A 23,029-nucleotide genomic window follows, 5' to 3' on the forward strand; every position below is an offset into this window, starting at 1 on the left:
TAGTACTAGTAATGAATGAAAAGTGCCTTTGGAACGGCTCCCACTATCCATTTATTCGCCCTTCTCTTTACGCTTGTTTTTCATGTACCAAGTGACATATAACAGGAAATACAACAATAAGGTACCGAAACCTTATCCCAAGTTATTTACCCCACCAAAAAACCCAAATTCCCCACGGGTCTCCCTTACTGTTAGCTATTCTTGAAAGGGTTTTACCACCAGTTCTAAAATAATTTACAGCTTAATTACATCCGAGCGACAAAATATTACTTTAAATTCTTATTCAGCAGGTAGAGTTCTATAGATAAATGTCAACTGCCATAGCCTAGCACACCGTGGACAGCCGGCTTAGATCTACCAATTTTAGTGTTGTTGATGGAGATGATGATGTTTATTGGTGGTCAGTTAATATTAACCTCACATCTTTATCAGGGACCCGAATGGGGGGTTTTGGGTGAGGTAAAACACAGAGACTTATGATGGCCACCCTGGAATGGTTCTGTGCATACACAAGGCATATGGGAGCCATATGTACAAGAAGGGAGTGGCTAAGGAAACCTGTTGTAAAAGGAACTATACTAACCTAACCTACCTCAACCTAACCAACCTAACCTAGCCTAAGTTAACCTAGTAGGCCGTGTTACTTAGTCAGGGGCGGAGCCCGGTGAAGGAAACTCCATTTTTTGGTAAAACATTACTTTAGTTGTGCAGCCTGATTCCCACCAGTCATCAACTAGGACAGGTTCCTCATACATCGACATTACCTTTCCTATAATGCCAGGTCCTGACCTAACCAGATTTTACCTACCTAACCTAGCTTAGGGCAGTGTGCCCTGACCCTGACTTGGCCGGGGCGCCCCAAAAAGGCCGTAACCTGTCCTGGTCGGCGAATGGCGGGAAACAGGACGCGCAAGTAAAGTAAAGTTTTATCCATTTTTTTTTTTACCAAAAGTTCTCCCATAACACTGTGCATGCGCAATAGCATTCCAGGGTGGCCAGCATACAATAACACATCAGTTCTGAGGCTAATTACAGTCGACCGCCAAAAAATAATGGTAAATTCTTGATGAGCAACCAAAATACTATAGAAAAACTCAATTTTCAAGGTAATAAGCCACATGGAGTTATATATACTATAGTTCTACCAAAAAATGATGGTAAATACTATAAATATACAAAAGACAAACAGAAACAGAATTATGGACAAAAGGCGGTAAATATTCCGGTCAGTGATAGTGGGAAGCAGGCTGCAGTAGGAGTTTCAAGTTTTGCCTATACTTTTGTATTATATATGTTAGAGATTTAAGCAGTCATAAAACCATTCAAAAACCAATATACATTTTTATCGTCAAGGTTTTTGTTTTCCAGTGTTTTAAAAAAAAAAGGCTAATTTTTCATTGGTGAGTAAAGCATTCCAGATGTACCAAAATATGAGTTTTAAAACAATCGTAGAACCAAGTAAAATAAAACCATACTCATTTCTTTGTTTTCGAGTGTGTTAAAAGCTCTTTAGGCAGTTTTCCATTGCTTAGTAAACTTTACAAGTGTTTAAAAAGCTCGTTAGGCTTTCTGTGTATTCAGTTTTTTATTCTGCTGTGAAACACATTCTTGGTTTTTCTTCAAGAATTAGTCTATTTTAATTAATATCCTAGGTTATGGGATAGGCCTATGTGACCTTTAATGAAATATTTTTGTTGCAGAATCATTATATTCTTAATTTTTTTAGAAGCGGTTAGACATGAGTGACCCCACGCCTACATTGGTTTCTCTTGAAGTTTAGCTTTTTGTATGTTTTTTGGGACAAATTTTTTATTTTTCTTTACTTACAGTAGTCCTACTGTGTATCACAGTGCCTTCACAAGTACAGGCCGTATCTTTTTGTGAGGCATAACTTTTGCATTTTTTTTTCAAAGTAAGAATCCTATATCACAATGCCTTATAATTATTAGTATTAATACTATTTGAAGGGAGTAGACCCTCTTGTAAACAGGTCTTATTAAAAAGGATGGCTGTATTATGCGAATTTATCTTATACAGTGTCTTTTCTATTTTCCTTATGATTCGCTTTTCAGGCTCAGCGATGTTAGTCAGCAACTGGCCGATATTCATATTGGAAAAAGGATAGTGTGTGGAATGAGGGAAGTCTTTTATTGAAATGTTCAATCGGAAGTCCTTTGCCGTCTGGATTCAGGTTCTATTTCAGGTACCGTCGACATGTTTCGACCAGCTTGTTGGTCATCCTCTGGACCTTGTTGAAGAAGTTCTGGAGAAACAAGGATCTGTTTCGACCAGCTTGTTGGTCATCCTTTGGACCTTGTTGAAGAAGTTCTGGAGAAACAAGGTGCTCAGGTCGGTATTTATCAGGGAGTCTTGATCAGTGCTGAATTATGATTGGCTGCCCAGGGCACGTCATCTTGGGCAGAGCCTTCTCTCCCATGTTGATGTTCGGGGCTCATCTTGCGTGCAAGCGGCATTGTAGTGCTGGGAATGAATGGGAGAATTTCGATCCTCAGCTGCCTAATTTTGATTTGCTCGTTCGCTATGGGGGGTTGCTTGGTGCAGGTCTCCTTCCCAATGTGCAATGCTTCCAAGAGGCGCAGGCGGCGGTGGTCAGTAGTTCAGTCAATTATTTCCATGTTCGTGATTGTCTTTTCTTGTTATTCTCTGGTTATGGGCGGTCCTGGCATGGTTAAAGATGGCTCCCTCTTGGGCATGGCAGGAAATCCTCTTGGAGAAATGCATGGTGGTCATACCAATGTAAGAACCGAGGCATCCTCAGACAGGGCATGAGTACTGGTATACCATGTTGGTTTTCTTCAAGGGGTCCTGTTGAAGGGGCTGGATTGTCACGCATTGCCAGGCTACTTGTCTTTTTGCTCTTGTAATAAATAACCAGATGAATATTCTGTTGGGGTTAATGGGGCTGACATTATTCTCGATGATGTTCTTGAGCGCGCGTTCGTCTTCTTTATATTTATGGTGAAATTGCCCTTTACAGAAGAGCTCTATGCGTTCAGGGGCATCGGGCAAGGTTCCTGCCAGTCCTATTATAATGGAAATTCATATTGATCTTATCATCATTATAATGTGAAAACTTCATACTAATCTTTATTATTATCATTATTTTCATTATATTAATAACTGTGTAAAAATTATTTTGACCATTATTATAATTTAGTGGCAACATTTTTTGTATTATTAACACTGAGTAGTTATTAGTGGCTGTCCTCGTATATATTTGGTGCTGGTGACACTTAAGATATACCAGAAGTGAGGTTAGGCCTTGACACATTGTTCGTTAGTGGGAAGGTTAATCCCTGACACATTGCCTGTTAGTGAGAAGGTTAGGCTGTGACACGTTGCCCATCAGTGGGAAGGTTAGGCCGTGACATGTTGCCTGTCAGTGGGAAGGTTAGGCTGTGACACGTTGCCTGTCAGTGGGAAGGTTAGGCCGTGACATGTTACCTGTCAGTGGGAAGGTTGGGCTGTGACACGTTGCCTGTCAGTGGGAAGGTTAGTCAGTGACATGCTGGCTGTTAGTGGGGAAGGTTAGGCTGTGACACGTAGGTCTTCAGTGGAAAAGTTAGGCTATAGATGGTTATATACCACAGGACAAATCAGACCACCCTTAGCGTTGCAGATGCACTGCACTTTTTCCATTTTTAGCCATTTGTGACAGACTTGTCATTTCCAATCAGCAGCTTTTGGGGTTACTGTACTTTTTACTCACTACTTTTGTGTCTCACATCAGGACTTGTAACTTGACTGCTTTCACATGCACACACATTTTTATATTATGCCTGAGGAACCTTGATAAACCAGCCAAGAGTGTAGCTTTCACCCTGACAAGGATCATTTCAGTTCACCTGTGATTCTTTTAATAATAATTTCAGGTTAAATCTTTGCCAACAGCTGTGGTTAGACTGGAAGAGTGGATGGAGAGATTGCAGTAACAAGTTACAAGAATGCAGTTCCTATCTACATGCGCAAAGGGCTACGTAGCCTTACAACGAGAAAGTACTGGTACCAAGAGCTACATACACCTACAATGAGGACTATGTACCCTTACAGTGAGAAGGTACAGGTACCAAGGACTGCATACCCTTTGAAATTTCGAGTAAAATAACAGCAGCGTCATAATTTGTTTTTAGATGGGTAATAATCACCAGAATTAAAAAGGTAAATCCTATTGTAAGTGGGATATTTAAGTGTGGATCAACACTGACATTTAAAGAGGGTGTAGACAAGGCTTGCAAAACTGTGGCTGTTATGATTAGATTAATATAGCTGTAGATGCTAGTGATTCAAGTCATTCTGTATGCATATTTGATTTTAGTCAGGTGTCTGACCCATGGATGATATCCTGTTTTCCTGCTGAGACTCCATGTGAGGTACAGTACATAGTTCCATCAGTGCACCTCACTCAGGTCACTGTAGGCGTTACTGAAGGTTCTTTGCAATGTCCCTTCAGCCCCAAGCTACAGACCACCTCATTTCTCGTACTGTACCTCTGTTCAAATTTGCTTTCTTACATCTTACATTCCACCCTCTCCTAACAATTGTTTTATGGTGCAACTGCAAAAGATTTTCCTCTTGTTGGACCTTTAAAACCTCCTTTACTCTCAGTTTTCCTTTCATTTCTGAATGACTTCATAGGTCCCAGCACTTAGCTTTTCACCCAAATCTTATATTCCTTCCATCCTTCCTGCTGAGAGAAACCAGATTTGCTGGACAGCAGAACCAGTTTATGCAGTAAATGTGTCTCGATGTCGAACTACTCTCAGTTCCAGAGGTCCTTTATTCCTCACACCTGAGGACTGTGGAACAGTCTCCCTGAGGATGTTGTGCAATATTTTGAGAGTTTTAAAGTCATGAAGATGTTTTACACAACTGATAGTTACTGCGCCAGCCATGGCTTCACAACGGAATGCTATGAACTGGATGCCAGTAATACAGAACATGAGGGAAATAGAAGGGATGAGAGTGCAAACATGAATTATTGCTTTACAGTACATCAATCTGCTGCAAGACGTAATTATATTCAGTTAACAATGAACAGCATTTACTTAAATAATAATAGCTCATACATTAATTGTAACTATGGGCACACCTGGTTAAACAATAAAGAAGAATATATAATTATTTGACAGTGCTGTAAAAGGTGAAATTCCTTTTTCCCATCGCACGTGGAGGACCCAGGCGATGAACTAAAGTGCAAGCTGAGATTTGTCCTATGTCACATGATAAAGGCATCCCTCTGAAAGAGAAAGGTGTCAAATTAACTATAGGACTAGCATGAATTAAGGCCCTAACTATACCATTGAGCTGTCCTAACTCACTGCAATATCACACCTGAATGCTTAAAGATTGCTCTAACCACTTGGGCGGGCACTGGACGGCACAGCCAGTCAAAAGACGCTTAACTATCACTTTTCTTAATCTGGAAATTAACTAAGCATACGAATGGTGGGTAGTTTTGGCATAGAAAAGTTGTACAGGGTCCAAGGTGGGACATAAAGTGACAAAGAGAGAGTGAGGTGCACTTGGGAGACCATGGTGGAATTTGGGAAGATTTCTTGATAAAAGTAAAGAAAATAGAGTATAGTCAAAGGAAAATGGGCCGCTGAGTTCCTGTGTATGATTTAGACTTGTCTTGGGTATCTGAAATGATCACTCCTTTATGAGTTGGGGTCCCAGAATTGGTGTCCACGTGGCGAGGCAAATGGTGGCCTCTGTGAAGCGGAGCTGGAATGTATGTCTGCTTGAGATGGCTTCTGACAGCAGAATAGCAGTCTCCTGACCATTGCTTCTCTGACCTGGCCTGGGGTCACCCCAGAGCACCTTTCACAAGGTGATAGCAGTTGCACACTTCGCTTCCATAAGCCTAAACAGCACAGAGGTCTCGGCAGCAGAAAGAATGGATCAAAGGAGGGGTTACTGAGAGAGAGAGAGATGCTGGGTTGGAAGCCATTGCACTCCATTTGCACTGGTCAGCCATCTTACGTGAATTAGGTCACTAGGTTAAGCCCAGTGGGCCGTGAGAATGTATATTATTTACTTTAGAGGTTTTCGTTTCCAAATGTTTAAAAAGCTGGTAAGGCCATTTTCCATTGCTGAGTTTTAAATTATTACTATTAATATTATTTAGTGGGAAAAGATCATTTTGACCATTATTAGTATAATCTAGTTGAAAAAATTCTGTTGTGTCTTACAGTACTGTCATTATAATCGAGCAGGAATTATTGGCAATCCATGCATGCTATGTGTTGGTGACACCTATAATACACCAGAGATGTAGAGGACGTGTTTTTATCTTACACATTCCTTCATGCTTCTACTTTTCTGTTTTTCTCGTCTGTGATTTGTGCACATGTTCAGTTAAGGTGACATGTTGCCTGCTAGTGGGAGGGTTAAGCCCTAGGTGGTTAGGCTATTCCAGATGTTCCTTAGGGTAGGTTAGCTAGTGCAGGCTTTCACTGCCATGTTTCAGATGTCTTCATCTAATTGATATGTTTATCCATGGGCTTTTTATTTGTAGGTTGAGTTTTTTTTTTTTTCCTATTTAATTTTATTATGGCATCAGTCACGTAGATGTTGCGACACCAGTCTTAGTGCACATTGCCCATTAGTGGAAAGGATAGGCCATGATACGTTGCCCACTAGTGGGAATTAGTGGAAAGGTTAGGCCTTAATATGTTGCCTGTTAATGGGAATTATTGGGAAGGTTAGGTCGTGATACGTTGCCCATTAGTGTGGGAAGGTTAGGCTATAACATGTTGCCCCTTAGTGGGAAGTTTAGGCTGTGACATGTTGCCTGTTATGGGAGGGTTAGGCTGTGACAAGTTGCCCGTTAGTGGGAAGGTTAGGCTGTGACAAGTTGCCCGTTAGTGGGAAGGTTAGGCTGTGACAAGTTGCCTGTTAGTGGGAAGGTTAGGCTGTGACAAGTTGCTCATTAATGGGAAGGTTAAGCCATGATATGTGCCTGTTAGTGGGAGTAAGTGGCAAGGATTGTCGAGAAAATTTGACAATATTTAGCGGACTGTATGATTTTTCTGGTTCTTAGCCTGGACATGTAGGCTTGGGATGTGCAGTTCTAAGGACATAACTACAAACCTCAGATTCAGGTGTTGGATTGCACAAACTAGCTAGATTTTTACAATTTTATTACAAAAATTAAAATCTAATAATGCCTTGGCTGTGCACATTTACTTTACATCTAACAACAACAAAACTAACACAAACTAGCAACAGCCATGCTAACAAATTGGCCTCATAGCCAAAGGAAACACGTACAGTAAACCCCCCGGTATTTGTGTTCTCTTGATTCACGGACTCACGCATTCGCTGATTTCTCTGTGGAACATATCTAGCCATTATTCGCGGAAAATTCGCCCATTCGTGGTATTTTTCACTGAGAAATATTCACTAATTACTGTATTTTCATATTTTCATGAATAAATGCACTTTTTGTGATAAAAATATTAAACTACTCAGGTATAAGCATTTTTACAGGGTTTTTCTTGTGTTTAAACTATCAAAATGGGCAGTTCTAAGTGTTTTTAGAGGGGTTTTAAGTATGCGCGGATTTTAGCTATTTGCGGGGGTGTGTGGTACGCATCCCCCGCGAATACGGGGGGTTCACTGTTTTCATAATATTTCAGAGGCAAAACTAGCAGCAATTTATCACTTCTGGACGAAGGCAAGTTTCACTGAAGTTCGTAAATTTGAGTAAATTACACTTATTAACTTGGAAACAGAATTCTAGACTACCTTCCCTGACCACTCGTTCCTCTGACACACTTGGTGTCTTTCAAATTTCAAGGATATCTTAGATACAACTCGATAAAGAAGTAGCACTGGACTTTGCCACAGCATACATCTCTCTGGCACACCGGCTCTCTAATATCACACCCGTAGTGTGTTACCTGTATAGGACTAGCCAGGAAAGAAAGAAGATTGCTGGTCGACATCAGCTTTTATAGTCACGTCTAGGGACACTTCTAGAACATTTTCCATCATCCTTGAATTACAAAAGTAAGTTTTCTTACCAGAACAGCAATCAGAGAAGGTATTCTAAATTGATAATGCAACCATTGCTGTGTGTTACAGAATTTACTAAGGGTACAGAGTAAAATAGATATAAAAAGTGTCAATAAAAAAAACTTCGCGTCATTCAAATCATTCCATATTGCTTGTCTGAGGGACACACACACACCGCGAATGATTTGACTCGCACCGCGAATGATTTGACTCCCACAAGTACTGAACAATGTTTAAAATGACTGGATGAAAGTTTTATGACAAAAACTCTGCCCAGTAATTTTTTATAACGAGGATAGGCAGTGATATGTTGCCCGTTAGTGGGAGTTGGAGGAAATGATAGGCCATGATACGTTTCCCAGTAGCTGGAAGGTTAAGCCATGATACGTTGCTCATTAGTTGGAATTCGAGGGAGGGAAGGTTAGGCCGTGATACTTTGCCCATTAGTTGGAATTAGAGTGAAGGTTAGGCTGTGATGTGTTGCCCGTTAGTGGGAATTAGTGTGAAGGTTAGGCTGTAACATGTTGCCTGTTAATGGGAAAGTTGAGCCGTGATACATTGCCCATTAGTAGGAATTAGAGGGAAGGTTAGTCTGTGATAGGCCATGATATGTTTCCTACTGGGAAGGTTAGACCATGGTATGTTGGCTAATCACATTGCTACCAAGGGTTGATGATGCTTGAGCATCCCCAAATGGCATTTTGGATCACCTCTTCTCACGTAATCACTCCTGACTGAACCCCATTCTGGCTGTTGGTCAGCAGCCAAGCCTCAAGGATTCTGTAACTTACCAGCAGCAGTGAAACTGTAGTATTGTTAGATTAGGGACGTCAGGTCCCTTGATGCCACATAGCCCCTTGGTTTCATGTGAAAGAGACACCTTCACCCCTTTTTGGTGTATCAGTAGTCCCAGACAAATCCAACAGTGTCTCTCTTTATTGGGAAGGTTTTTCCTGAAGTCTCTACCTTGTTTGATATCTCTAGTTTTATGGCCCTGTATATGATTTAGATGTCATTTTTTCTGCTTGGTTGAAGTATGTCTGATGAACTATATATACTTTCAGAAGTGAGAAAGGGTCCTGCAGTCGTGTTCAGAATTGGTATGGTACCAGTATCCCCATGTTGTGGATTTGTCAGACCTGTGGAACTTTTCGAAGGAGCATGTTACTGCCAACAAGGCCACAGTAAGTAACAAAGTTGCTACAGTGTCAGAAGTCTGTGATAGAATGATATAAAAAAAAACACAAACCATAAACTAATAATTTATTTAAAAAATCATGCACAGCAGACAGTCCAATTCCATGTGACAGCACGACCTTATCTAACCAGTCAACTAACTTAAACCTAAGCATACGTATGCATAGAAGAATATTAATCTTATATCTTTTTCCTTTTAGTCTCTTGATAAACAACAGGTCTTACAATAACCACAAGAGGTCCTTGAATCTAAATGCTTAGACTCACTCTTGATAAACAACAGATCTTACAATAACCACTAAAGTAAAGTTCCTTAAATCTAAATGCTTGACTCACTCTTGACAAACAACAGACCGTACAATAACCACAAGAGGTCCTTAAATCTAAATGCATAGACTCACTCTAGATAAACAACAGATCTTACAATAACCACTAAAGGTCCTTAAATCTAAATGCTTGACTCACTCTTGATAAACAACAGATTTTACAGTAACCACAAGAGGTCCTTAAATCTAAATGCATAGACTCACTCTTGATAAACAACATATCTTACAATAACCACAAGAGGTCCTTAAATCTAAATGTTTGACTCACTCTTGATAAACAACAGATCTACCAATAACCTCAAAAGAGCTCCTTAAATCTAAATGCTTAAACTCACTGTCAATAAACAACAGGTCATACAATAACCACTGGAGGTCCTTAAATCTAAATACTTAGACTCACTCTCTATAAACAACCTATCTTACGATAACCACTAGAGGTCCTTAAATCTAAATGCTTAGACTCATTGTTGATAAACAACAGATCTTACAATAACCACTAGAGGTCCTTAAATCTAAATGCATAGACTCACTGTCGATAAACAACAAGTCATACAATAACCACTGGAGGTCCTTAAATCTAAATGCTTAGACTCACTCTCGATAAACAACAGGTCACACAATAACCACTAGAGGTCCTTAAATCTAAATGCTTGTTTACTGTCAATAAACAACAGATCTTACAATAACCACTAGAGGTCCTTAAATCTAAATGCTTAGACTGACTCGATAAACAACAGATCTTACAATAACCACAAGAGGTCCTTAAATCTAAATGTTTAGACTCACTATTGATAAACAATAGCTCTTGATAAACAACAGCTTCTTACAATAACCATAAAAGGTCCTTAAATCTAAATGCTTAGACTCACTCTCGATCATCCAATAACCACAAGAGGTCCTTAAGTCTAAATGCTTAGACTCACTCTCAATAAACAACAGGTCTGACAATAACCACTAGAGTTCCTTAAATCTAAATGATTAAACTCACTCTTGATGACAACAGATCATACAATAACCACTAGAGGTCCTTAAATCTAAATGTGTAGACTCACTCTCGATAAACAACAGATCTTACAATGACCACTAAAGGTCCTTAAATCTAAATACTTAGACTCAGTCTCGATAAACAACGGATCTTACAATAACCACTAGAGGTCCTTAAATCTAAATGCTTAGACTCAATCTGGATAAACAACATATCGGTCTTTAAATCTAAATGCTTAGAATTTCAAGTGAGTGGCCTCTGTGGTGGGCTTGTTCCATATGAATGGAGGTTCATCCTCTGAATAATAATAGTATGCTGGTTGTTGTATATCATGGGCTTGTTCCAAATGAACAGGTTTCATTTTCTGTATAATAATTATAATAATTAGATGAACACCCCTTGACCCAGTCCATTCTATAATATAAAATTTTAAGGACATTTTATTTAAAGGACATTTCAGTGTTGCCACTAGCATAAACATTAGAGAGATTTTGTTTTAAGTTTAAGTTTCCCAAGTTTATAAATAATTTTCGGTGTACGACTTGTGACACTTGGTTAAAACACACACTCTCTCTCTCTCTCTCTCTCTCTCTCTCTCTCTCTCTCTCTCTCTCTCTCTCTCTCTCTCTCTCTCTCTCCAACAGTGGCTTCAAGGCTTTTGACACTTGGTAAAATAGGTTCTCTCTCTCTCTCGTAGGGAGGTTAGTGCCATCAGTTCACCTGATGCAGTGCACTGCAGGCATTACTTACGGTTCTTTGCAGCGTGACTTCGGCCCCTAGCTGCAACCTCTTTTGTTCCTTTTACTGTACCTCCTTTCATATTCTCTTCCATCTTACTTTCCACTCTTTCCTAACAGTTGATTCATAGTGCAACTCCGAGGTTTTCCTCCTGTTACACCATTCAAACATGGACTGTCAATTTCCGTTTCAGCGCTGAATGACGTCATAGGTCCCAGTGCATGGCTTTGGCCTAAATTCTATAACCAATTCAATTCAACTCTCTCTCTCTCTCTCTCTCTCTCTCTCTCTCTCTCTCTCTCTCTCTCTCTCTCTCTCTCTCTCTCTCAGACACGGCATTCAATACTAAAGTTCGTTTGTTGTTTTCTAGGTAAATATGATGAAAAGGTCCACGCAAGCATCAAGACCAACCACCCATTGATGGACATGGCACTTGGCACGAATTTTATAGGACCTCACAAATTGCTCATGAGTTTTCGAGCTTGTAAGACTCAAAAGTTTGTCTTGAAGTAACAAAAAAGATAAAAAAGAAAAAATAAGTGTAGCAAAATCCACCTCTCTTTGCATCTAAGTCCCGCCACTGCACGCCAGTGATGGGGTAGCTCTCGAAAGGGGAATGACGTCACACTGATTACCAGTCCACATGATTACCAGTACGGATTTTACTTCATTCAGTAATGTTGAGCTCCGTGCGTGAATGATGACACCAAGATTTGAGTTCCCGGAATTGTGAAGTCTGCAGTTGATATCTCCGATAAAGGATATATTATTATAAAATATCATTATGAAGATCTTGGATTATTCTGGCTGTGCTTGTTTTTTTTGTTTTGATCATGCGCAACCTGAATATACAAACATCTTGCTTTTTTTTTTTTAAACTGTGGTGGCCTACGTAAAGTGATCTTGCATGTCAAATGTTAATATTTGAAATTAGGCCTACATATACTCTTATATTTTGAGGCAATGACAGGGCGTAAGTCTATACGTTAATTTCCTGTATGTTGCAATGACAGGGCATAGGCCTACACGTCAATTTGTTATTTTGAATCAATGACAAGTCATAGGACTACACGTCAGTTTCTTATTGTAAATAGTTTTCTACCCGTATATGTTGGAAATAGAGTTGCTTGTAATTAATATAGTAGCTCCGACCCCACGATATAATGTATATGCATACGATAAAATGTATAAGGACCTGCATATACACATACATGTGTACGTGCGTCGATGGCCATAGTAAATGTAACGCCACTTATACCACAGAGGATAAAAGTAGAAATTTTGGGCATGTAGCTGATGGCACATACACACACACCAATCACAAGGCTGTCTCAGCCTTACACAACTATCGAACTGCTCTCAATTAATTATTGAAAATATATTTACAAAAGGGATAACAAATTGTATTACTGTGATGAGTAAACAAGACTGCTGTAGTATTTCTATGAAAAGGAAGGCTATGGTGGTAAGGCACTATAAGATACATAAGGGAAAAAGAGAAAATAAATGGTAGCTGAAAAACTTATGAGATGAGACAAACCTTGTCTGCGAGTAGCCCATGAATCATTTGGTTTTGAGCCATTCTTGTAGATTACCCTGTTGGGCAAAACGATAAAGTCAGTAATTCTCTCTCTCTCTCTCTCTCTCTCTCTCTCTCTCTCTCTCTCTCTCTCTCTCTCTCTCTCCCAGAATATTCTAATGTAGACTATATACATAAAGATCTCGTTTACTTTAAAACAAATTGCTAAATTTCAGTTAACAATAATAGGCAGTATTTTATGAATTTTTATTCTGCAGTGTTAGTTACCATACGAAAAATATTCGAAGAGACAAGCACGATAACAGCAGCAACAAAAACAACCATAAGAACTGCAGTGAAACGGCTGAATATGAGACAAGCCTATCCAAGCGTCATAATCTGCGTAAACCGACAAAAAGACATAGGACATTCTATGTCTACGTAATTTTTTATGATCCTGTTATTTCAATAGGGGATACTGTCCGTTAAGAAAATTCTTGGCTTATCCCACCGAATGTGTAAACGAGTGCAATTAAATTATTTTATCACTGTTAAAATATATAGTAAAATTAACTAAAATCAATATGAAATACCCTTCTTCATAGGCCTGAGTCTTTGTGTATAAATTTTAAATGGTGAACATGCTTGACAATAATCAGAGGGTTATCATCAGTGTCCAGTGATTCACGTGCACAGGTTCGAACGCAGACATTCCCTGTGTTGTCACCGTGGTCACGTGAACCACTTTTGTTTTTTTTTTTTTGTAGGCTGTTATAAATTCATTGGGATAATTTAACTTTTCCTTTTGATAATAGGCAGAACTAATTTTAGTTCGGTAAAACAACCATTGCTAAGTTAATGAAGATGAAAAGAACCACAGACTAACCAAATATTCGAAACCATTGCCAACCAATCGGCTTCAAGGAATGATCGTGACACAACCAGTGGGCTGGGCTTAGCTGCAAAGAATGGTGGATTTTGCTATGATTTATACAAGTAAATTGGCAGCTATGAGTTTTGCCAATTTTTGCTTTTGGTAAATGAATTATGGATGTATATGTATATATAATATGTAGGCATGTATGTATATGTATTTTATATATATACGTATGTATACAGTATATATGTATGTATTCTATAAATTGTGTATATATATTATGTATAAATATATATATATATATATATATATATATATATTATATATATATATATATATATATATATATATATATATATATATATATATATACTACAAGAGGATGGCAAAACTGTATATAGGTACTTTCGCTGTAAAAGAAAACTTCTAACATCAGTTTTGTTTTAAGAAACTTAGATTTTTTGGTCAAAATATACATTGTGTTTGTGTTTAGTAAATCCTCACCCCCACTCGTTCTCTCTCAAAGCGGACCCAAAAAATAAAGGTGCGTAAATGGATAAAGGTATAGGTAAGAGAGATTGAGTAGGTAAACCTTTTCTCATAAGAGAGATTAGGCAAATTTCCTACTTTGGAAGTGTGAGTTTTTGCAAGTTTGAAATGAAAGTAAACTGATGCCGTATAGTTCAGACTAAACTATAAAAAAAGATGGCTTTAGCATTTGAGAGAAGGTAAATTTAAATCAAAATACTGGCCCTATAGATGGGCATTAACTTGAGCTGCGTCCACACGATCGAGCTTTGTTCGATAAACACTGTCGATTGGCGTCAAAAGGCTGAGAAACAGCGGGCAAGTCAGAGCTTCACCCGCTTCTGACGTCACACCGGATAAAGCTCGATCGTGTGGACGCAGCCTTATATATAACTTGGGGTACATTGAGAAAATTATGATCCCAGAGTAGTAACGTCACTCTATGCAGCTAAAGGTAGTGAAATAAATTCCGGTATCACTCCGTACAACAAGAGCTGAACCAATGTCAAGGGTAACGCTTTTCACATGACGTCATAGGTAATAACATTCCTGTACAAACATTGTAGGCCTACAATACAGAGGAAATAAAAACTAAGATAGTCGGACGTTCTTTTATTTAAACCCAAAAAAATTCCATAATTGGGGGAGATTACTTGTGATAATGAAAAATTTGAATTTTTTTTTACTCCTTGGAGCCAGCATTGCAATGCCCCGAAGGAGAGCGAGAGCGCCCTCAGCTGAAGGTAATGAAACCATTCGTTTGCCAACTTTGATGTCAACCCAAAGGCCAAGATGGGGAAAAAGCTTCATACGTACTTCCCTTGTGTTTTCCAAGACGCCTATGACACTAGGGAAGAGATGTTAGACCCTCATATGTCAAAGAATGATGTCAGTACAGTAAGCCAAAGGTAGGCATGGCAAGGCTACCACCAGGACAACCCTAGGCTTACGTTCACTCTCGTAGTTGTCGTTTCGTACTTTGGCAAATGTTTGCCTGACCTGTAGTGTCTTGTGAAACATGGCGTGAAAACCTGTAGCCTTAAACCATCAGAATTTCGTCCAGAGGTATAGTGGCCCACCCCCAAAATATTTTCAAAGTCCAGTTCCTCTATGGATAACTCGCAAGGATATCTACGGGTGTAAACGTACATTTTGGCAATCTGATTTCCGTTTTCGTTGAGAATTCAAGTCTAAGAGTTTCTCTCACGTCTTCATATTAGAAAATGAGTCTTTTGTTACAAATAAACCTCATAGAAAACAGAACAACAAGCAAAAGACGGTAACGAAGATTAATATATTTCGAACGTTTTAGCCATCTGACATTGACTTAGTACCTGACAGAATTCTTGACTTCGAGAGCTGTAGAGGATAATTTTACTTGCAAATATCAATTGATAAGGCTAATCTAACCATATTTCCAGAGGTATTTACAGTATATATAAAACTGACTAAATTTTTTTCATTATAGATTTGACCAAAATAACTTGGTACATTTTCAAGGGTCTCACAGCCTGTTAACCTGGCATCTTCCAGCATTTTGACGTCGTTTGATATCAAACTGTCAATAATGGTTGCCAAAGTGGAGTCTAGTCATGATTGAAAACATGAGAGACTTTAAGTTGCCACACATATGATAATTTTGATGTCAAATTTGACCTCAAAAAGCTGAAATGTCACAACTTAAATAAGCTCCTGTGACACCCCATCCGAAGTAGAAATGCTCTATATGCGTGACTTCAAATTCCTTGGTTATTTTTCAAGTTAGTCTCATTTAGATGAACTTTTTAATACCGAAATAACCAAATTTCACTTAATACTTTTATTAGATTTTGACCCTTCAAATACTTTTGCCTGGCTAATTTTTTCTATGTGAATTTGATGATGCAACACGTTTAATTATACCTTGTAAAACACTACGTTCCATAATTACAGGGCCATTTTTTAATCAGATAAATGTACATTTACATTAAATATTTTTATATTTTTACAGCGTTTTATGCTGATTAGCTTCAGTCTCTTAAAAATCACATATCTGCTGCATCCTCGTATTTTATAAATTTGCTTACTTCACATTGAAAAAAAAATTTAGCTTTAAACTATTTCGGTTGCATTTTTAGGCTTAGCCTAATAACTGAATATGCACCGCACTACTGAATTATTGAGAATTAAATTTCTAAGTAACTTCAAATTCACGTCATTAATTCAGAACTTTTAAAAGTTATCTACTTAATTTGGTGTTATTTTCAGTTTACGTGATATTTTAATCTACAAGATTTATTTTCAGAGTATGGAATATTCATTTATATTCTCAGATGTCTTTCTGAGCAAGAGAATAACAGGAATTTCACAAATAAACCAAAGAGAATCTAATTAACTTTATTATACTTTAAATTACAAGTCATCCTATAGTCTTTTGTTACAACAAAAGCAATTAATTACACCAGGACACATACAGTCTCTCCAAAAGCAGACAAGTGACCCAAATACCTTCAGGTGGAACAAACGCGCCTTGAGGCACATCCCCCCTCCCAAAACAAACCACTTCGTCTTATAAGCCGAACACCATTCAATGTAAGTGATTGAGTCAGGTAAATGGTCAGAGACGTGCAAAGCTAATATCCTCCTGCCCCGTTCTTCTTTCCCCAGCAGGACAGCAGGTCGGACTAACGTCAACCTTCACCTTACACGTGGACCACCAGGCCAGTTTAGGTTCTGCGTGATACACCTTACAATAATCCACCCCATTGCCAGATAATTAGGAAGGAATGTCTAGCACCTGATTGGAACATTCCCTCGTGGTGTTTTGAAGTTAGGATGTCATCTCATATCTTTCAGCTTCCAGTTTTTACAGGACTTTAACAAAGCAATTTTGTAGTGGTCACCAGAACATGACTGAACATTAAAAATCGTTTCATATAGCTCAAAAAATTATTGACAATAATACCAACTATGTCAGGCTTATCAGAATTGGGGCCACGTGACTAAAACTTGCTTAAAGTTGAAAATTGCTAATATTCACACGAATATATTAAAATTACTGTTCCACATACTAGGAGGAAGCAAGAAGTTACTAAAAATTGCAATTTTATATTGATCATCCGTACAGGGCTACAGAATAATGGGCATGGTCTTTTTATAAGGACCATTACGGAAGAGCTACCATTGCAACAGCCACGCCTAATGAGTACTGGTTAGGAAAATCTTCAAGGAAAGTTTAATTTTTGTAATTTAGACATATTTCAAAATCTGTCTTTAAAACGCTAATACCAAACTACTAGTTTCAGTAATTTGATTTTTTTTTTTTTTTTTTTTGTCAGGTTTGAAGCCACTAAATCTTGACATGTCTTATTCTGAAAGTAGTAGTCATCCTTTACATCCAAAATTTTCAAGAGAATACTAAACTCTATGCAAGTCAGCACTTTTGGATAAAAAACACTCAGACATTGACATAGCTTCAGGGCAAAAAAAAACTTTCTTGGTATTAAAAAAAAAAACTCTCCTATCTGACATACTTTGTAGCCAAAGATGCCAATCAAACTTCTCTTTCTATACAAAAATCACACTAAATAAAACAAGACTTTCATAGGCAGAAAGCTGACGTAGCACTATCAAGTGATAAAAATCACAAGCTTTTTAGGCAAGTTTCCACTTTCTGGGCATAATCAATTCTGACTCCCAAACTGACAAATTTGGTAGGCCTATTAACACTTTCTGGGCAAAATCAACTATGGCTCCCGAGCTGACAAACTTTGCAGGTCTAAAAACGCCACTTTCTGGGCAAAATTAATTATGGTTCCCGAACTGGCAAACTTTGCAGGCCTAAAAACGCCACTTACTGGGCAAAATCAACTATGGTTCCCGAGCTGATAAACTTTGCAGGCCTAACAAGGCCACTTTCTGGTCAAAATCAACTATGAATCCTGAGCTGACAAAGTTTGCAGGCCTAAAAGCGCCACTTTCTGGTCAAAATCAACCATGGCTCCCAAGCAGAAAAATTTTCAGGCCTATAAGCTCCATTTCCAGGGCAAAACAAAATTACTCCCACACCAACAAACTTTTTAGGCCAATAAACGAAAACTTTCATAGCAAAATAAAAAAAAAAAAATTGCCAAAAGACTTCCATTGTACGGAAAGGAGGTAAATTGATACTTTTTGGGTAGAAAACTTGTGGACCAACAGAATTTCAAGCCAGAAAGTACACAATCCAATAATTTCAAGTCAAAACAAAAACCTCCCTCGTAATCAACAGACTTTCTAAACGAAAACCATCCCAAACTAACACTTTTTCTAGTACAAAAAACTTTCTCAAAGTAACACACTTTAGGCAAAGAACTCTATCACCTGACACAATTTCTAGCCAAAATGAGCCTCACCCAAATTTTAACTCCAAACTGATCAAACTTCCTATGTAGAAAGACTTTCAAGAACTAACACAATGGACAAAAATCACTCCCAATGATCACATATTTTCAGGGCAAAAACCTCCCAAGTGAAAATTCTTAGGTAAGACTAACACTTTTTGGGCAAAAGTTCCCTCCAAAGATACAAACATTTTGGGGAAAAATGTCTCCCAAATAGATGCCTTTTCCAAGCAAAAAAAAAAAAAAATAAATAACTTTCGAAATGCCCTACTTTTGGGGAAAAAATTCCCGAGCATAAAATCCACGAAATATGAAGACATTTTAAGCAAGTGACTCTAAAGCCTAGGAGGAGCTCTAAAACTAATGGGTATTCTAATCAAAAACTTTCCTAGACAAGAATATATACTTCACAAAGAAAATAGCCAACTAACAACTTTCCGGGAAAAAACACAAAATTACAGACTTCACAGCCAAAACAAACTCCTTAACAGACTTTCTTACCTCCCAAAAAGCGCGAACTACTAAATTTTCTGGTCCCAAAACACTCTAAACTAATAAATTTTCTATATAAAAAAATACAGACAAGCAAGACCAACAGACTGCCAATAAAAATTACAAAATAGTAGACCTACTAGCTAAAGCATAATAGACTTTTTAAGCAAAAACTCACAAACTCAGACATCTTGAAAGCCACAGCATCAAAGTTTACAGATTCTGTGAAGGCAAAACCATTGAAGTTAACAGACTTCCTGAGGACAAACCAGCCATAGCAGACTACATTAAGGTACAAGCAACACACAGACATTTTAGATAAATAATTGCATAAACTACCAGAATTACTTTAGAGGGAATATCACAAACTAGTGTACAATCTAAGCCTAAAAGTATCACAAAACCAAGAGACCACCTGAATAAAAAAAATACAAAAGTACAATTTCTGAAAGCAGATTATCGTGAAGAGTCAGACTTTCCCGGACTATATTTCTGAGATTGACTTTCTTAAAGTGAAAGTATAACACATGGACGAACTTCCTAAAAGCAAGTGTCACAAACTTCCTGAATGCATAGTATCAAAAGAAACTCCTGAAACTTCAGACCAAGAAATGTGAAAGTGCCACGAACTAACAATTTCTAAAAACCAAAATTTTCATAGACCAAGACACTTTATAAACCAAATTCTAGCAGGAGCAAAGACTTCCCGAATCCAAATTGATCTTGAACCAGTATTTTTCATGAATCTTGTACTCGTTTCAAGTACCAGCAAACATATCCTGTATTCAGATGATGATAATGATGATGAATCCTGGTTCTATCTTCGTGCACCAAAAAATCAGTCCCAGATTGTTACAGGCGATCACAGAAAGCATCTGAACGTCCAACACCACTATCCTGAACTTACGCAGTCAATACTATCAGTATAACACACTTTAGTTATAAACCAGTTTTCAAGAAATCTTAACATGATGTACCTTTAACAGAAAATAAAACCGTTACACCTGATATTCAGGAGACGTCAGTAGAGAGCAGGAATGAATTCGCTCCTGTCTAAAATATCTGGAGGTCTGAAGATTCCACTACTGCACTAGGCAGACTATTCTACATTTTTGGTGTAGTCAAGATAAAACTCTTGGCACACTTCTAACAAAGGTAGACATTATCAAGGTTTCTGTACACCAAAATTTACTATTTGCGAACTATGAAAAATTTAAGCACAACTCTTAACATTAACCAAATTTCTTCTCAGCATGGGTCTGTTAACAGCAAAACTTCTATCCTTCAATTATTCCAAAACTTGGCTCTAGTGGAATACCATTTAGAATCCCAAGGTATCATGAGTAAAGACTGTATTAAACCACAAACCAACATCATAAAAAAGGACTTTAGTCTTAAACTACATATCAACATACTTCCTGAATGACATTACTGTGTCAACACTCAGAAAACCTCTACACAAATCCACTGACATCTAGAAAGGTAAGATGCACATCAATATAAAACCAAAGACATTTCTAACCTATATCGTGGCCAGTGTCTTAAGTTACCCAAGATCAGGTACATTAACTGTAAAATCAGCTGAAATTCGAGTGACTTCTCAAGGTACTATGACTCAGTAAGGCCTGCCAAGATCAGTTCTGGAGCAATGTAAAAGCTACACCAGTTTTACATCCAAATATCCACAAAGCAACAAAATAAAATCTCGTATCAAATATTCTCCCAGCAACAAAATGCTCTAAAACAATGCTATGCTGCCATTACTTAACCCTTAAAACACTGTAGTGGGGGATACTTTACCCGGCAAAAGATGCATTTTTGCTTTTTTTTTTTTTTTTTTCTCCTACTAAAAAGCCTATGCCCCAAGAGGGCTGGTGTTCCCAGTAACTTCATGTTTATGAATGGTCTGGTAGTGAATGGCAGTTTTATTCATTTTGCATGCCCATGGTGCCCTGGAGAGGGGGTACCAGGAGAAATTTACCCCATGGCAGTGTTACTATACTAAATTGCATGGGTATAATTTACCCCATGGCAGTGTTACTATACTAAATTGCATGGGTATAATTTACCCCATGGCAGTGTTACTATACTAAATTGCATGGGTATAATTTGCCCCATGACAGTGTTACTGTATTTTAGCAGGAGCACAATTTACCCCACGATAGTGTTACTGTGTTAATAGTAGGGGTACAATTTACCCCACGACAGTTTTACTATATGGTAGGAATATAATTTACCCCACGACAGTTTTACTGTAATAAAAAATATTTTACTATAGTATAAAATAGTACAGTAAAATAACCGATAAAAAGTTGGTGCTTCTCATATCCACCACAATGCATACACAGCCAACCCTGGTGGAAAATGGTAAACCAGAAATAATAGATTTCTATAACAGAACTAAGGGAGGAGTCAACTGTTTTGATATGATGTGCGCATTGTATTCAAGGGGAAGGAGGACCAAGCGGTGGCCTGTGTGTTTTTTATGGTATGCTGAATTCCATTATCATCAACTCCTGGGTCATTTTTTGTGAGAACCTTGGGAAAATGCACGTCAAAACATGGGAGCACCATAGGTACATCAAGGAGCTGGCAATGACCCTCATCCTGCCTTGGGCAAAACAGCGCCTCAGCAACCCCCACCTCTCAAGATCCCTCAAAGCTGCCATAGCTGGAGTGAGTTTGTGAACTCCCTTCACATAGCTCAGCAAAGCACCCAGGGTGCGGTGCGCAAAGTGTCCCAGAAAAGAGGACCAAAAATCAAGGCACAGATGCAACAACTGTGGCCATCCCGTGTGTTCCCGCCACATACTGTATATCCAGTCCATGCAGACTGCATTGATCAATAAAGGTAAGACCTTTGTTTACCTTCTGCAAGTTTCCATTAATAGCAATTAATGCAAATAATGTGAAATAGAAAAAAATAATTTAGTTACATTTACCCTCTAAGTTATGGTAATATTTTTATGGTAAAAGATGGTAAAAGATGGTAAAAAGAATTTTGCTTGTCTTAGACTCATGTCATTCTACTCACAGAACATAGAGCTATTAAATATGGGCCTATATAAACCACAAATAACTGACAAAAATTAAATGATAGTAATAATAATACAAGTAGTGTTTTTTTTTACCAGTAAAATAGAGCGCATTTTCAATGTTCTCCCAAACAGGCTGTAATGGACAATAAGGATTGTGCCTTGCTCAGCAAAACTGTATACCTCCTGAGTGTTGCTAGATCAAAGGACAAGACACCAACATCAATTTTTTTTCGTGAATTTTTTTTTGTAGAGTATTCTACATATTTCTTACTTTTTAAAAGTTTTTTAAATTACCCCAGAAGCTTGTTATTTCCTAATTTTTCAAAATATCTTATTTACCAATAAAAGAAGAAAGGAAGTTTCTTTTCATGTTTTCAGAAATCAAATATCTTGATTACATTGTGTTTTATTGATTTTCCAAATTGGGGTATAAAATACCCCACCATAATGTTTGTGTGCCTAGGAAACCCACTACAGTGTTTAAGGGTTAAGCACCTCACATCTGGGACATGCATCTCCAATGCTACGAGCAAACACAAAGCTCAGCAAACAAGTACGACACTTTCATAGTCTACAAACCTTCAGAGCAAACTTGTCAGCACCTGAAGCCACTAAACTATTACAAACTGACGCAAACATATAGAAATTGGCATTAGAATGTGCTGCAGTTTCTGTAAGGAAATGACTAGTTCTCCAATAGCATGGTTCATTTAAATCCTGATTCCTCAACTCAAACCGTTCGTATTTGGGATTACTTTCTAATATATATCAGAAGCCAACCAAACAAATTAAACTACATACATTACATTAGAAAGGTAACCTAAGGACAGTTTCCTCATCTAATTAAATGATAGGGAAAACCTTTGTTTTTAATCCGTCTGTGATCCCTCACAGCCTCAGAATCTCAGCATGCCTTATGGTAAGGTAT

The 23,029-nt window shown here is 38.0% G+C and overlaps 1 long non-coding RNA gene across 4 annotated transcripts in view; it reads left to right on the top strand.

Annotated features, from left to right (window-relative positions):
- The window catches only part of LOC136845754 (uncharacterized), a 47,026-nt gene extending 33,074 nt beyond the window's left edge, over nucleotides 1-13,952 (top strand). Inside the window, exons 2-4 of one of the 4 annotated variants that reach the window (XR_010855246.1) lie at nucleotides 3,913-4,179; nucleotides 9,105-9,224; nucleotides 11,657-13,952. This is a non-coding gene — a long non-coding RNA (uncharacterized lncRNA). Of the gene's footprint in view, nucleotides 1-3,893; nucleotides 4,180-9,104; nucleotides 9,225-11,656 lie in introns of all 4 variants that reach the window. The other 3 variants (XR_010855244.1, XR_010855245.1, XR_010855243.1) reach the window with 3 other exon arrangements.
- Nucleotides 13,953-23,029: the final 9,077 nt, after the last annotated feature.

Source organism: Macrobrachium rosenbergii, chromosome 14, assembly GCF_040412425.1.
Source record: "Macrobrachium rosenbergii isolate ZJJX-2024 chromosome 14, ASM4041242v1, whole genome shotgun sequence".
Taxonomy (NCBI): domain Eukaryota; kingdom Metazoa; phylum Arthropoda; class Malacostraca; order Decapoda; family Palaemonidae; genus Macrobrachium; species Macrobrachium rosenbergii.